Consider the following 15,081-nt stretch of genomic DNA (forward strand, 5'->3'; position numbering starts at 1 on the left):
AACCCGTGTCACCAGGGCATTAACCTGGGCCACTCTCTCTTTCCCTGTCTCACTCTGTTTTACCTGCCAAAACTGATGGAATTCTTGGAGGAAGTGACAGATTCGGAGCAGGCGCAGTGTACATGAACTGTCAGAAACCCTTGACAAAGGCAACACACGGGACAAGTCGACAAATTGGATAAAAATAGGGTTAGAAAGGAGGAAACAGAGCAGTGGGTTAAGGGCAGTTTCTCAAAGTGATTGGAAGCAGGTTGTATTCTGGAACTGCTTCTGCTCACTGTATAGGTCGAAGATTTGGATATAGGACCAATGGGAATGGTGTCCAAATCTGCAGACACTAAAACAGGAGACCCAGTAAATGATTCTGAGGTTCAAAGGGAGCTGCAAGGAGATATTGACGTGACAGTGGAATGGGCAAACAAGGGGCAGATGTGTCCAGGTTCACAAAACACTGAAAGCAGTATCTCAGGTGGATAAGGTCATATAAGAGCTGATGGAATCCTAAGAATTATGACGATAATAGTATTTCATTGGCTGTTAAGTGCTTTGGAATGTCCTGAGGTCCTGAAAGGCACTATAGAAATGCAAGTCTTTCCTTATAAAAGGTAAGATGTCATCGTGAATCCATATAAAACCTCAGTAAGGCCACAGTTGGAGTGCTATGTGTAGTTTTGAGATCTCTACTGGATGTTGAGGCTATAGAGAGGGCCCCAGTAGATTCACTCACACACTGCCTGGTGTCAGCAAATACAAATACAAGGAAAGACTTGAGAAATTGGGGTTGTTTTTGTCTGAACGGTGTTGGTTGATGGGCTGATTTGTCAATGGTGGTCAAAATTCAGAAGGAATGGGACAGAATAGATAGAAACAGACTGAGTGACTGAGCGGACACAGATATCAGATTAAATGTAAGAAACAAACGGGTGTGTGATACAGAACTGGAGTTAGTGACTGAAACAGAAGCTATGTCAACATTTGAGAACAGGTTAGATAGGACACTGATGGAAAGTGGGGATAAAGGGATAAGGAGACAGAGAGAGCACATGGGATTAGAATACTGCTCATAAGCGATAAGCACCAACCGTCGCACGGTTGGACCAATCATCGAGTTTCCATGTTGTAGTTTCTATGTAGCTCTATATAATGATATTCCCACTTGCCGGGGAGCCCAAAACTGGGGCCATAAATATCAGATAATCACCAGAAAACTCAACAGGGAATTCAGGAGAAAACTTCTTCAACCAGAGAGTGGTGAGAATGTGGAGTTCACTCCCACAGGAAGTGGTTGAGGGGAATAGAATAAATATATATAATGGGAATCTGGATAAGCACATGAGGGAGAAAGGAATTGAAGGGTATGGTAATGGGGTGAGATGAAGAGGGGGTGGGAGGGGGTTCGTGTGGGGCATAGACACTGGCATGGAGCAGCTGGGCCGAATGGTCTGTTTCTGCGTAATTCTCTGATTTGCTCGCTCTCTTCTCTGATCTTATTTATTTCTCTCTCTCGCCTTTTCATTTCCTGCCTCACTGTCAGTTCAGCAGGATCACAACAACTGCATTAGCAGCGAGCAGCATAAGTTAACAAAAGAAAAGGAGGAAAAAAATCAATAGCTTTTCAATTTGCAGAGGTTAAGCTGTGGTTTACATCACAATCAGTGCCAAACCCTCTCTACTCATTAACCCTACGAGGCCACAGCAGCAGGGTTGCACTTTGACATCCTGTCACGACAAACAGCTCTTTAACCCTCTCCGCCCATTGCTTGGACTAAAGAGCACATTCCTTTCTGTCTCTCTGCAGTCAGCAGGTTCAGCCGCAGCCTCAGATCCTGAGGGTCAGGTGGCTTAGTCCAAACACAATCACAATGGAGTGGGGGGGGGCGGAGACAGAAATCTCCAGTCTGCCCAGCAGACACCCCCCACACGTTACCCAGTGGTCAAGGGATCGTGTGAGGAAGTAGGTAAGGGTTGCCAACGTTCCAGGATTGCCCTTCGGCCTCCAGGATTAACCTACGTGGGGGGAAAACCCTGGAGAAAATTCATCGGGACATTTAAAAAACTGTTTCTCCCTTAATTTTCTTTGAACATGTTGGTTTATTTTCTATAAAAATATCAGAGATCTGGGGGTGTGGGGAAAAGACTGTTTGACCGGGTGCGGCCGGCGGGGGGGGGTGCGATTGGGTGGTCATGTGATGGAACCTTCAGGAATATGTCTAACCAGAGTTGGCAACCCTGTAGGGCGGGGCTTTGGGTGATTTTCGACACTCAGGGAGGGCGGGGCTTTGGGTGATTTTCGACACTCAGGGAGGGCGGGGCTTTGGGTGATTTTCGACACTCAGGGAGGGCGGGGCTTTGGATGATTTTCGACACTCAGGGAGGACGGGGCTTTGGGTGATTTTCGACACTCAGGGAGGGCGGGGCTTTGCTATGATGCCATGTAGCCTGACAAGTGATGACAAAGGAAGTTAAGGAGGAACAGAAATAATGTTTTGAAAGTTGTAATTGGTAACTTTGTCACCCTAAGATAAAACCGTGGTAAGGCATCTCTTTCGCATTTGAACTTTGCCTCCTTCCTTCCACCTCCAATCCACAGCAACCTTCCAGCCAGGGCTCCACGTACCCAGCATTGGTAAAGGGCAAATCGTTCCATTATTTGCACCTTATTCCAATAGACCTGGCTATATTCAGCAAGGAAGTTATTCTAAATGTTAGGCCTCTGCCTAACATCCTTTAGGAAGGATGTCAAGGCTTGGAGAGGGTGTAGAGGAGATTTACTACAATATACCAGGGATGAGGGACTTCAGTTATGTGGAGAGATTGGAGAAGCTGGGATTGTTCTCCTTAGAGCAGAGAAGGTTAAGAGGAGATTTAATAGAGGTGTTCAAAATCATGAAGGGCTTTGATAGAGTAAATAAGAAGAAACTAATTCCACTGGCAGGAGGGTCAGTAACCAGAGAACACAGATTTAAGATAATTGGCAAACGAACCACAGGCAACATGAGGATACTTTTCTTTTACACAGTGAGTTGTTGTGATCTGGAACGCGCTGCCTGAAAGGGCGGTGGAAGCAGATCCAATAGTAACTTTCAAAAGGGGAACTGGATAAATACTTGAAAGAGAAAAATTTGCAGGGTTATGGGAAAAGAGCAGGGGAGTGGGAGTAATTGGATAGATCTTTCAAAGAGCTGGAAAAGGCAACGATGGGCCGAATGGCCTCCGTCTGTGGTGTATGATTGTAAGAGTCTCAGCCGTGATGGGGGACTGGATGGATGAGCTAGGGCGAAGCCAATGAAATTTCCCATCTGAACCTACCTTGTGTAATATGGTAAAGGGAGAGAACAGCATTGACCAAATTGAGCTAATGTGAGGGCCAAGGTCTGTGATGGAAGCCAATGTCATGCTTGATAACACCCTATAGTGGAGCAGATCACGAGTAGAAGCCAAGAGGCAAATGGAGCAGAAAGTCATCAAAGACCCACAAATGAAAGAGAAGCCGACTAGCCTGTCAAACCAGCATCACTGCAGTCAACTTTCATTAAAGATTCATCCCTGTTTTAATCTACTATCCTTCCATTCAACCATTAGTGAGACCAAGGTAACATAAAGGCTTCAAGGGGGATCTCATGATCACTGACGCTTGGTCTTGCTATTAGCGCTTGGTCCTGTTTCCTTCTTCTTCACATTTATCTCAGTAATTCCTTTTGAATCATTTCCAGTTTCCACTAATTCCCCAATGTATTTCCCACCTCACAGTTCCTTCTCCATCCCACCAACCAGTCTTCACAGTGAGCCTGGTCATTTTCAGCAGGGAATGAGGGAAAATTCAGCTGGTGAAGTCAACTCCCCCTTCCCCACTCCCCCCACCCCCTCCACTCTCTTCCCATACCTTATTCTCCCCCCAAACCCCACTCTCCCCACAACCCCCCACTTTCCCCCACCTCCGCACCTTCCCCAAACTCACTCCGCTCCCCACCCCCATTCTCCCCGCAACCCCTCACTCTCCCCCCACCCCCTTCTCCATCCACCCTCACACTCCCCCCACAGCCCATCCAGGAGGAGAGGATTGGGGAGGAGAGGGGTGGAGGGAGAGGCTGGGCAAGACAACAGGGTCTGAAGGGAGAGATGGAAGGGAGAGAGGGGCCTGTTGCAATGAGTGGGAATGGGGACTGGATGTGGGGAGCGGGGCAATGAGAAGGGAGTTAGGGGCAGGGAGAGCGGCAGGAGGGGTGAGAGGAGGTAAGGGGAGAGGGGAGAGTGGTGGGTGGAGAGTCAGAGAAAGGGGGGGTAACGGGAGGAGAGAGTCAAGGAGGGGGTCAGGGGAACGTGGGTAGGCTGGTGCTGTGGGCTGGTGCTCGACTGTAATGAATAACCAGATGCTGCCTTACTGATCCCACAAACAACAGCACGGTTGTCACTGTGGGGACAGCCGAGTGCAATCCGTCACCCCCTCGGCTAACCGTGGTGACCCCGAACCTGGAACCTCAGCCCTAAAACCTGTCAGAGTGATTGGGCCGACGGGTTAGGGTCAGGATTGGGATCAGGATTGGGATCGGGATTGGGATCGGGACTGGCCACAGTAAAGTACCTGCGAGCGATTACTGCCTAGGTAAAGGACAGTGTGGGTAAAATATCCATGAGGGGTCTCATGATGCGCATGGAACTGTATCCCAAAAAGAAAGAACAAACAAACTTGCATTTCTATAGTACCTTTCACATCCTCAGGCCATTCCAAAGTACTTTACAGCCAATGAAGTACTTTTAAAGTGTAGTCACTAAAATATTTGCAGGAAACTTGGCAGGCAATCTGCGGACAGCAAACTCCCACAAACAGCAATGTAAATAAGGACCAAATAAACTGTTTGAGTGATAAATAGTGGCCTCAGGAAGACCTCTCCTGTTCCCCTTCCAAACAACTTTTATGTCCTCCTGAAAGAGCAGACAGGGTCTCAGTTCAACGTCTCATCCGAAAGGTGGCCTCAGTACTGACCCTCCGACAGTGCAGCGCTCCCTCAGTACTGACCCTCCGACAGTGCAGAACTCCCTCAGTACTGACCCTCCGACAGTGCAGCGCTCCCTCAGTACTGACCCTCCGACAGTGCAGCGCTCCCTCAGTACTGACCCTCCGACAGTGCAGCGCTCCCTCAGTACTGACCCTCCGACAGTGCAGAACTCCCTCAGTACTGACCCTCCGACAGTGCAGCGCTCCCTCAGTACTGACCCTCCGACAGTGCAGAACTCCCTCAGTACTGACCCTCCGACAGTGCAGCGCTCCCTCAGTACTGACCCTCCGACAGTGCAGAACTCCCTCAGTACTGACCCTCCGACAGTGCAGAACTCCCTCAGTACTGACCCTCCGACAGTGCAGAACTCTCTCAGTACTGACCCTCCGACAGTGCAGCGCTCCCTCAGTACTGACCCTCCGACAGTGCAGAACTCCCTCAGTACTGACCCTCCGACAGTGCAGCGCTCCCTCAGTACTGACCCTCCGACAGTGCAGCGCTCCCTCAGTACTGACCCTCCGACAGTGCAGAACTCCCTCAGTACTGACCCTCTGACAGTGCAGCGCTCCCTCAGTACTGACCCTCCGACAGTGCAGCGCTCCCTCAGTACTGACCCTCCGACAGTGCAGCGCTCCATCAGTACTGACCCTCTAACAGTGCAGCGCTCCCTCAGTACTGACCCTCTGACAGTGCAGCACTCCCTCAGTACTGCCCATCTGACAGTGCAGAACTCCCCCAGTACTGACCCTTCAACAGTGCAGTACTCCCTTAGTACTGACCCTCCGACAGTGCAGCGCTCCCTCAGTACTGACCCTCTGACAGTGCAGCACTCCCTCAGTACTGATCCTCCGACAGTGCAGCACTCCCTCAGTACTGCCCATCTGACAGTGCAGAACTCCCCCAGTACTGACCCTTCAACAGTGCAGCACTCCCTCAGTACTGACCCTCCGACAGTGCAGCGCTCCCTCAGTACTGACCCTCCGACAGTGCAGCGCTCCCTCAGTACTGACCCTCCGACAGTGCAGCGCTCCCTCAGTACTGACCCTCTAACAGTGCAGCACTCCCTCAGTACTGACCCTCCGACTACCTCAGTACTGTACTGGGAGTGCCTGCCTGGGTTATATACTCGAATCCCTGAAGTGGGGACTTGAACCCACTGTCTTGTGACTCCATGGTGAATCGTGCTTCTCACTGAGCCACAGTTGACACAAATGTTAGGAGCATCAGTGCCTTCATGAGAAGGGGGGAATTTTCTGTTTTGATTTCTTGCTGCCCGTCATGAGCAGAGACACAGAACTCGCCCTGCTGCACATTTGACTGATGTCCTCCACATGTTATATGACTGCTTTCTGACACAGCTGAGTCACCCTAAATTTAATTCCTTTCTATCTTTATTCAGGGTGTCTGTTTCAATTTGCTTTCCAATGTGGTTTTTGCTTCTTTCTCACCCTTGTGCTCCCCCCGCCCCTCCTCTTCTCAACGGCATCAAAGCCAAGGAAATGTGGACAGGGAATGATTCCCCTTCTGAGAGAGCGAGGGAAGACTACAGCGATTCATTAAATAGCTGTGAGTGAACGCCAGGTTTCTCTGCATCAATTAACTTTGCAAGAATCAGCAGATCAGCAGCCCGCTCCCCTGGGAGCCCATGTCTGCTGTTGATATGCCTCTCCCATGCTCCCGGGTTGGATACAGTTCGAAGCTGTACATTTAAATCGGGATCCCGACAAGCTGTAAAACTCCTGCCAATGCCTGGTACCTGTGAAGTGTTTTAAGAAGCCCAATTTCTTTCACTGTCTAAGATCTGATGATGCTAAAGGCCCTGATGTTAAGCCCACTCGACAGGATGGTTAAAGCAGCACCGGGAAGTTGCCGCTGTGTTCTTGCTGCGCTCACACCACCACTAATTTAACCACGCGATTTTCCAAAACGGCAATGTTGCTCACCAAGGGCAAGCCGCGAGTGTGTGATCCTCCTGAATATACTTAAACCGGGGTCCAACAACATAATGAGGCTCCCCGGCGTTATTTTAACACTAAGTCACAGAGGTCGGTAGAAACCCTAGCAGGTTTCAAGCTGCGAGTTGTTAAGGTCTGGAATGCGCTGCCTGAGAGTGTGGTGGAGGCAGGTTCAATTGAGGCATTCAAAATGGAATTAGACTGTTATATGAGCGTGCAGGGTTACGGGGAGAAGGCGGGCGAGTGGCACTAGGTGAATAGCTCATTCGGAGAGTCGGTGCCGACACAATGGCCGAATGGCCACCTTCTATACTGTAACAATTCTGTGATTCTGGTACCTCAGAGACCTCCTCAAGCAGGATTTAAAGGAACACTCACCCGAAGCTGAATCTTTGTGTTGTTTGGATTGTCAGCAGAGCTTCCAGTTTCCAGGTCACCCCGGACTCACTTTTCGTTATTCTGCCTTATTGGCCTCAGTAAACTTTATCTACATCGATTGGAATGGAAGTAAAAATGGGGAGAAATGTGAAACAGGTTTTACACCTTTGCAGAGTCAAAATAATCCCCAATGACTCCCAGGCTGCGTCCCCAGCAGGCAAGGCACCCCAACTCACTATTTTTCAGAGTCCCCTAACACTAAATCCCCGAGAGAATTCAGTTAATGTCTCTGCTCTTTAAGATGATTGGAGGAGTTGATAGAGAGAATCTATTTCCTCTGCTGGGGGGGAGCTCAGAAGGACCTTAAAATTAAAGCCAGGCCGTTCAGGGGTGATGTCAGGAAGCACTTCTTCACACAAAGGGGAGTGGGAATCTGGAACTCTCTCCCCCCAAAAAACTGGGGGTCAATTGAAAATTTCAAAACTGAGCTTGACAGATTTTTGTTTGGTAAGAGAACAGGTAATGAAACAGGCTCAAGAAGCTGAATGGCCTCCTCCTTTCTGTCCTCCATTTCTCTCATTTTAGGAACAAAGGAACCAGGAAGGCCATTCAGCATCTTCGGCCTGTTCTGTCATTCACTGAGATCAAGGCTGATCTGTACCTTACATCCATTCACCCACCTTAGCTCCATAACCATTTATACCCTTGGCTAATGAAAATCTATCAATCTCTGAATTTAAAAGATTAATACAGCTTGCACCTACTGCTTTGTGTGAGAGAATTCCATACTGCTACCACTCTTTGTGTTCAGAAGTTCTTCATAACTTCTCTCCTGAATGGCCGGGCTCTGATTTTAAGGTTATGTCTTAGACTCCCTAGTCTTAGACTCCCCCTCCAGTGGAAAATGTTTCTCTTTACCCACCCAAACAATTCCTTTCAAAATCCCTAAAACCTCTACCAAATCACCTCTTAACCTTCTATATTCCAGAGATATCTGGCTTTTCCTCTCCTAACAGTTGGAATGGTGGTGAGAGCCTAAAGGTACCTCACCCACACAGGTCATTTGCTAGTCATCGTTTCAGTAGCGTGTTGTATTCTGATTGTAGGATACCACAGCTTAACGCGAGCCCGCCCTCATCTCACACTTTGCCGCAGGGGTTTCTGTACAGCGATCAAGAGCAGCAACCCAGGGCTGAGTTTATTATTTCACCACTCACATACCTCCCTCATGCACTACCCATGCCATTCACAATGCAGAGGGAGGCCATTCAGCCCATCTTGTCTGTGCCGGTTTTGGATCCAATTTGCCAAATTGCCCTGGATCCCATGGGCTCTTACCTTCTTAACCAATCTCCCATGCGGGACCTTATCAAAAGCATTACTGAAATCCATGTAGACTACGTCAACTGCTTTAACCCCATCTACACATCCAGTCACCTCCTCGAAAAATTCAATCAAGTGTGTTAGACACAATCTCCCCCTGATAAAGCCATGCTGACTATCCCTGATTGTTCCCTGCCTCTCCAAGTGGAGATTAATCCTGTCCCTCAGAATTTTTTCCAATAGTTTCCCTGCCACTGATGTTAGACTCACTGGCCTGTAATTACCTGCTACCAGGGATTAGTCCCACTCTCCTTGCTCTTTCCCCATAGGCTTGAAATTTTTTCTCTTTCAAGTATTAATCCAATTTCCTTTTGAAAAAGTTGGGGGTTTGGAGTCACATATAGAACCAGACTGGCTAAGGACAACAGGGTGGCTTCACTAAAGGAGAGTAGCAAATCAGCTGGGTTTTTAGAACAGCTACAAAGTCACCTTTACTGAGACCAGCTTTTTATTGACAGGTTTTATAAACACATGCTGTAGTGGCATTTGACCTGACACTCTCTGGATAACTAGTCCAGTAACAAAATCACTACACCAGTTAACCCAAACAAAAGCCAGCACCTTCAGGAGACCAGGACAGAAACGAAAATTAGAACATAAGGAATTTGGCTCACGTTGAGTTTACAGGTTGATGGGTAAGGGCTTCTCCTCTTTAAACAGAGGGCCGAAATCAATGCCTCCAAAAGCAAATGAATTGGTCATTTATCTCACTGCTCTTAGTGGGATCTTGCTGCACACAAATTGGCTACCACGTTTTCCCATAAAGCAGCAGTGACTCCATTTCAAAGGCAATGAATTGTGCGTAAGTCACTTTGGGACATCCTGAGGATGGGAAAGGTGCTATTGAAATGCAAGTTCTTTCTGCTCTGAAATGCCCTGGTGAAGGGTGTCATGCGGGAAGGGCAGTCCATGCTTTTATATCTTGCGACCTATTGACACACACATCCTGAGTTAATGTAAGGCAGTGAGAGGAGAGATGGTTTTACCGGCTCTCTCACAATTAGCTGCGGGCTGGGTGCCGACATGGATCAGGCTGAAACTGTGCCGGGTGCTGGTAAACACTCCCTTGTAAAGCATTGAGAACTTAATCAATGCTGCACCAGTATTGCACTGGGAGCTGCATCGATCCAGTCAGCAGGATTCTAGAAGCCAGCACACAAGAAGCACAAATAAAGCTCAATGTCTGCTGCCTGAGTGTGGGATGATCGTGCATGGCTTGAGTTTAGCGCAGACAATACATTCTCTGTCCTGAACTTGCATTTATACAGCGCCTGTCATCTCCTCAGGACATTGCACAATGCTTCACAGCCATTGAAGTACTTTTGAAAGGTAGTCACTGTTGTAGGAAACACAGCAGCCAATTTGCGCACAGCAAGCTCCCACAAACAGCAATGTGATAATGACCAAATCATCTGTTTTAGTGATGTTGATTGAGGGATAAATATTGGTCAGGACACTGCTCTTCTTCAAAATAGTGGCCTTGGGATCTTTTACATCCACCTGAGGGGCTAATGGGGCCTCGGTTTAATGTCATCCAAAAGGTAGCACCTCCGACTGTGCTGAAATATAGGTATAATAGGAATAATTAGGAAAGAATATAGATAATTAGGTAGAATTCAGATATAATTAATACATTATACTTTAGGAATATAGATTCATTTATTACAATTAAAGATTGAATATTGTCAGTTTTCAAGATTTCTGGATTCCCTTTCAAAAGCAGGATTAAAAATTCATGATTCCCTTTTAGTTAAAAATCCATCCCAACATTCTCTGCTACATTGAAATGTGTAAAAAGAAAAGCGAGAGTTCAACTTTAGGCTAAACAGGCCTAGGAAAAATATAATGATGTTGCACCTGTACTATTGAGAAACTAATGGAATTGAGACACACCATACATGGCTCATTCTAATAATCTATAATCCTGATGAATGATACAGAACAGAGCCAGGTCGTCTTAAGAAGCTGGTGTAGGATAGTACCAGAGAACCATTAACATCACTTATAAGAAACCAATGTTTTGTGCTCGAGTTAACACAAAAGGAAAAAAAAGTTACTGAATGATCTTTGTTAAATAAAAGCTTTTAAGAATAAAACACAATTATGAAAATATGTAACCAATAAACCAAAGCCATACTGTTACTATAAAACACTACAAAATTTTGACCAGATAAAATCTCACAATTTCATGATAAGGGAATTCTCAACAACTAAATAATTAAGAATAGTAAATGACACAACTTTATAAGGATAATGAAAGAGGGGGGAATATACTCAGAGAGATGACACCCACATTTGTAAGGGATGACCTAATCAGACTAGAAACAGTATAAACATAGAAATGTTACAGTCAAAAAATCAGAAGTGTTGAATTCCTCAACAATGCTTCTCAACTCATGGTAAAAGAAGCTAATTGCATGATAAGATAATTCTACTCTTAATCAAATCTTGCTAGGGAGGAGGCTTACTCGGGGAATTTAAGGTAGCAGTTTACTTTGAATTTTGATGGATATTCTGAGATATTCTGCTCTAACATTGGTAGATAGCCAGAGTCTGTTTCCCATGGTAGGGGTGACTAAAACTAGAGGGCATAGATTTAAGGTGAGAGGGAGGTGGGTTAAAGGGGATCAAAGGGGTAAATTTTTCACACAAAGAATAGTGGGTATCTGGAATGAGCTGCCAGAGGAGGTGGTGGAGGCAGGAACAGTAGCAACATTTAAGAGGCATCTGGACAGGTACTTGAATGAGCAAGGCATAGAGGGATATGGAATTAATGCAGGCAGGTGGGATTAGTATAGATAGGCATTATGGTCGGCATGGACGTGGTGGGCCGAAGGGCCTGTTTCTATGCTGTACAACTCTATGACTCCATTGTCGAGATTGAATTTTTTGGATTCTACTTTAGAAATAAGATTATGTTTTTCCATCTTTTAGTAATTTTTAATGTTGTGATATACTTAACCACTTAAAGTGTATTGTATGTTCAATTCTTTAATAAATTTATAAATAAGTTAATAAATTGACTGATGTAGTATTCTGTATACAATGGCAAGAACCCGTCTCTGTACATTCTTTAAAGCAGGGATAGGCACCAACATGATGCACCACAAACATTTGACAAAATTATTGACTCAGCCTTGGACATGGGGGAAATTAATCTGTATGTAAAGTTTATAGCCAACCTAGTGACATCAAAACACAGTCCGATTTCAAATGAATTTCTCCCTCTTTAGTGAGATACCTGGCATTGTTCTTGTTTGCACAAGTAATCAATGTCTGCCCACACACTTGATGTAGCGATGCAGGGAATCCGGATAGATGTCCATCTGTCAGGAGTGATCTTGATCTCCTTCTCTCTCCTCTCGCTCCCTCTCCGTGTCAACCCCTATCCCCTCGCTGTGTCTGTCTCTTGGCCCTCTCTCTCTCCCCTCTCTGTGTCCATCTCTCTCCCCCCTCTCTCTCTCGCCCTCTTCACACTCCTCCCTGTGTCCAACCCTCTCCCACTCTCTCTCCCCCCCCCATCTCTCTCCCCCTCTCTCTCCCCCTCTTCACTCTCCTCCCTCTGTGTCCAACCCTCTCCCACTCTCTCTCCCCCCTCTCTCCTCTTTCTCCCCCCCCATTTCTCCTCATTCTCTCTCCCCTCTATCTCCCCCCTCTCCCCCTCTCCTCTCTCCCCTCTCTCTTTCTCCCCCTCTCTCTCTGCCCCCTCTCTCTCTCTTCCCCCCTCTCTCTGCCCCTCTCTTCCCCCACTCTCTCACTCTCTCCCTGTCTCTCTCTCTCCCCCATTCTCTCACCCCCTCTCTCTCCCCACTCTTTCTCCCCCCTCCCTCTCTCCCCTTCTCTCTCCCTCATTGCCCCTCTCTCTCCATCTCTCGCTGCCTTTTCTCTCTGTCTCCCCTCTCTCTCTCTGCTCCATTTCTCTCTCTCTGCCCCCTTTCTCCCTCTGTCCCCCTCTCTCTGTCCCCTTCCCCCTCTCTCTCTCTGTCCCTCTCGCTCTCTCTCTCTGTCCCCCCCTCTCTCTCTGTCCCCCTCTCTCTCTCTGTCCCTCTCTCTCTCTGTCCCCTTCTCTTTGTCCCTCTCTCTCTCTCTGTCCCCACTCTCTCTCTCTGACAGTTGCAGAGCACGGGAACTCTTAGCACAACTGCTTTGTGGTTGGTCAGTGAGGTCTGTCTGGTTTGAACTTATCAGTTTCACAGCTGTCAGGTGCTTAGAGCAGAGACTGTGCTTCCGAACCTCAGACAAGTTTGTGGTTTTCGGTGGGTTTTTAAAAAGAAATCGGAACCCGCCAGAAAACCACGAACTCAACTGAAGTTGGGAAGTACTGTCCCTGCTCTAAGCACCTATCAGCTGTGAAATTGATAGCTGTGATTTTTTCTAAAGTCGGACTGGTCTGGAAGAAGACGCCAATGGGAAATTTCTCATACCTGAAATTACCAGGCACAGACCTCAAAATGTTTTACCACAGCCACTGGTATCTGTGTACAGACACATTGCCGACCTCTGCCTTAAAGTGGGGAGGTACATTATTGAGAGAGAATCCCAGACCCTTATAATTTCTGGGATATTTATGACTGGCTAACGCTTATTAGAAAATAGGCTATCCGAAAGATGGTAATATTCTCTGCTGATTTCTTTCTTTGAGGGAGAGATAGGCTAGTTCTTTAGACCCAAACAAGTGTCTGTGAGATCTGTCTGGTTTAAACTTAGGTGAGAGAGATTAGCGGAGAAGTGCTCCTGATTTGATTTTGCTCCTGTAAGGGGTTAAGGTCATAAATCACTTCATGACAGTGCGGCACTCCCTCAATACTGCACTGGAGCGTCAGCCTAGATTATGTTCTCAAGTCTCTGGAGTAGGTGTAAAAGATCCCATGGCGACTATTTCGAAGAAGGACAGGAGCATTCTGCCTGGTGTCCTAGTCAATATTTATCCCTCAACCAACATCACTAAAACAAATTATCTGGTCATTATCACATTGCTGTGTGTGGGAGCTTGCTGTGTGCAAATTGGCTGCCACTTTTCCTACATTATAACAGTGACAACACTTCAAAAGGGTACTTATTGACTGTGAGGTGCTTTGGGATGTGCTGAGGAAGTGGAAGGCACTGTAGAAATACAGCTTCTTTGTTTCTTTACCCACATTGTCTCCTCGGCATGTCCTTAATGAACTTTAGAATGGGGCCTAGAGAGGAGATTCTAACAAGTTCCAGCACTGAGAATCTCAGTAAAGTATAGCTTTGATTTTTGGCATGAGATGCTATTGCTGTGTCATGAAGATATTTGCAGGAATTCACGCTGAGGTATTAGTGCAGTCACTTCCTGCTGGGTCATTAGTCTGTTTGCCACAGATCTCTGGTTACCAGGGAATAGTCACCTCGCCAGTGCTTGTAGTGAAATATTAGACCAGTCAATTCCTGTCAGTGTAATGCTCTACTGACAGAAAGATACACTTACCACAAAGTCATGAACAAATAGCTCTCACTTGAATCATTCCATTTAGAAAAGGCAACTCTGTACGTTTCTGCGTGTGCACGTTTCCCACACATTGTTAACGTAAACACGCACTGTTATCACCGCACAAACATATGGAATTGACGGACAGAGAAAGACCAGCTGGTCTATTCACCTTTCCCCAAACCATGAGCATCGTGACTCAACGATCCCCCCACCCCAAACACTTCCAAATCCCACCCATCCCAGCAGCCATGGCAGAGGCACAATGTGACAATATTGAAAATGTTGGTTCCTTTAATTAAACAGGACTCATTTCAGTGTTAATAGAGTGCGGGTGATGCTCATTATAGTTTTGTATTTAAGGGCTGGGTTTTTGCCCAGTTGGGGAGTGGCTTCTGGACAGAGAGTTAGTCCAGAGGGAAAGAGTGGGAACTGATATTTGGACTGAACTAGTAATTGTCTATAAAACAGTTGTGGATCAGAGACTGTCATCAGCTTCCTCATTTTGGTGACTGGACATCAGCCTGTTTAACGCTATGGAGTGGGTCACAAATGTCCCTCATTTTGACGGAGTGCTGCACTCTCGGAGGTGTTAGCTTTTGGGTGAGATGTTAAACCGAGGCCCTCTCTGCCCTCTCAGGTGGAAGTCGAAGATCCCATGGCACTATCTGGAAGAAGAGTAGGGGAGTTCCCCCGGTGTCCTGGCCAATATCTATCCCTCAACCAACATCAATAAAACATTATCTGATCATTACCACATTGCTGTTTGTGGGATCTTGCTGTGAGAAAATAGGCTGCCACATTTCCTACATTACAACAGTGACTACAAGGTAAAAGTAATTAATTGGCTGTAAAGCACATTGGGATGTCCTGAAGTGGTGAAAGGCACTATAGAAATGCAAGTTATGCCTTTCTT

This window comes from Heterodontus francisci, chromosome 41 (assembly GCF_036365525.1).
Source record: "Heterodontus francisci isolate sHetFra1 chromosome 41, sHetFra1.hap1, whole genome shotgun sequence".
Taxonomy (NCBI): domain Eukaryota; kingdom Metazoa; phylum Chordata; class Chondrichthyes; order Heterodontiformes; family Heterodontidae; genus Heterodontus; species Heterodontus francisci.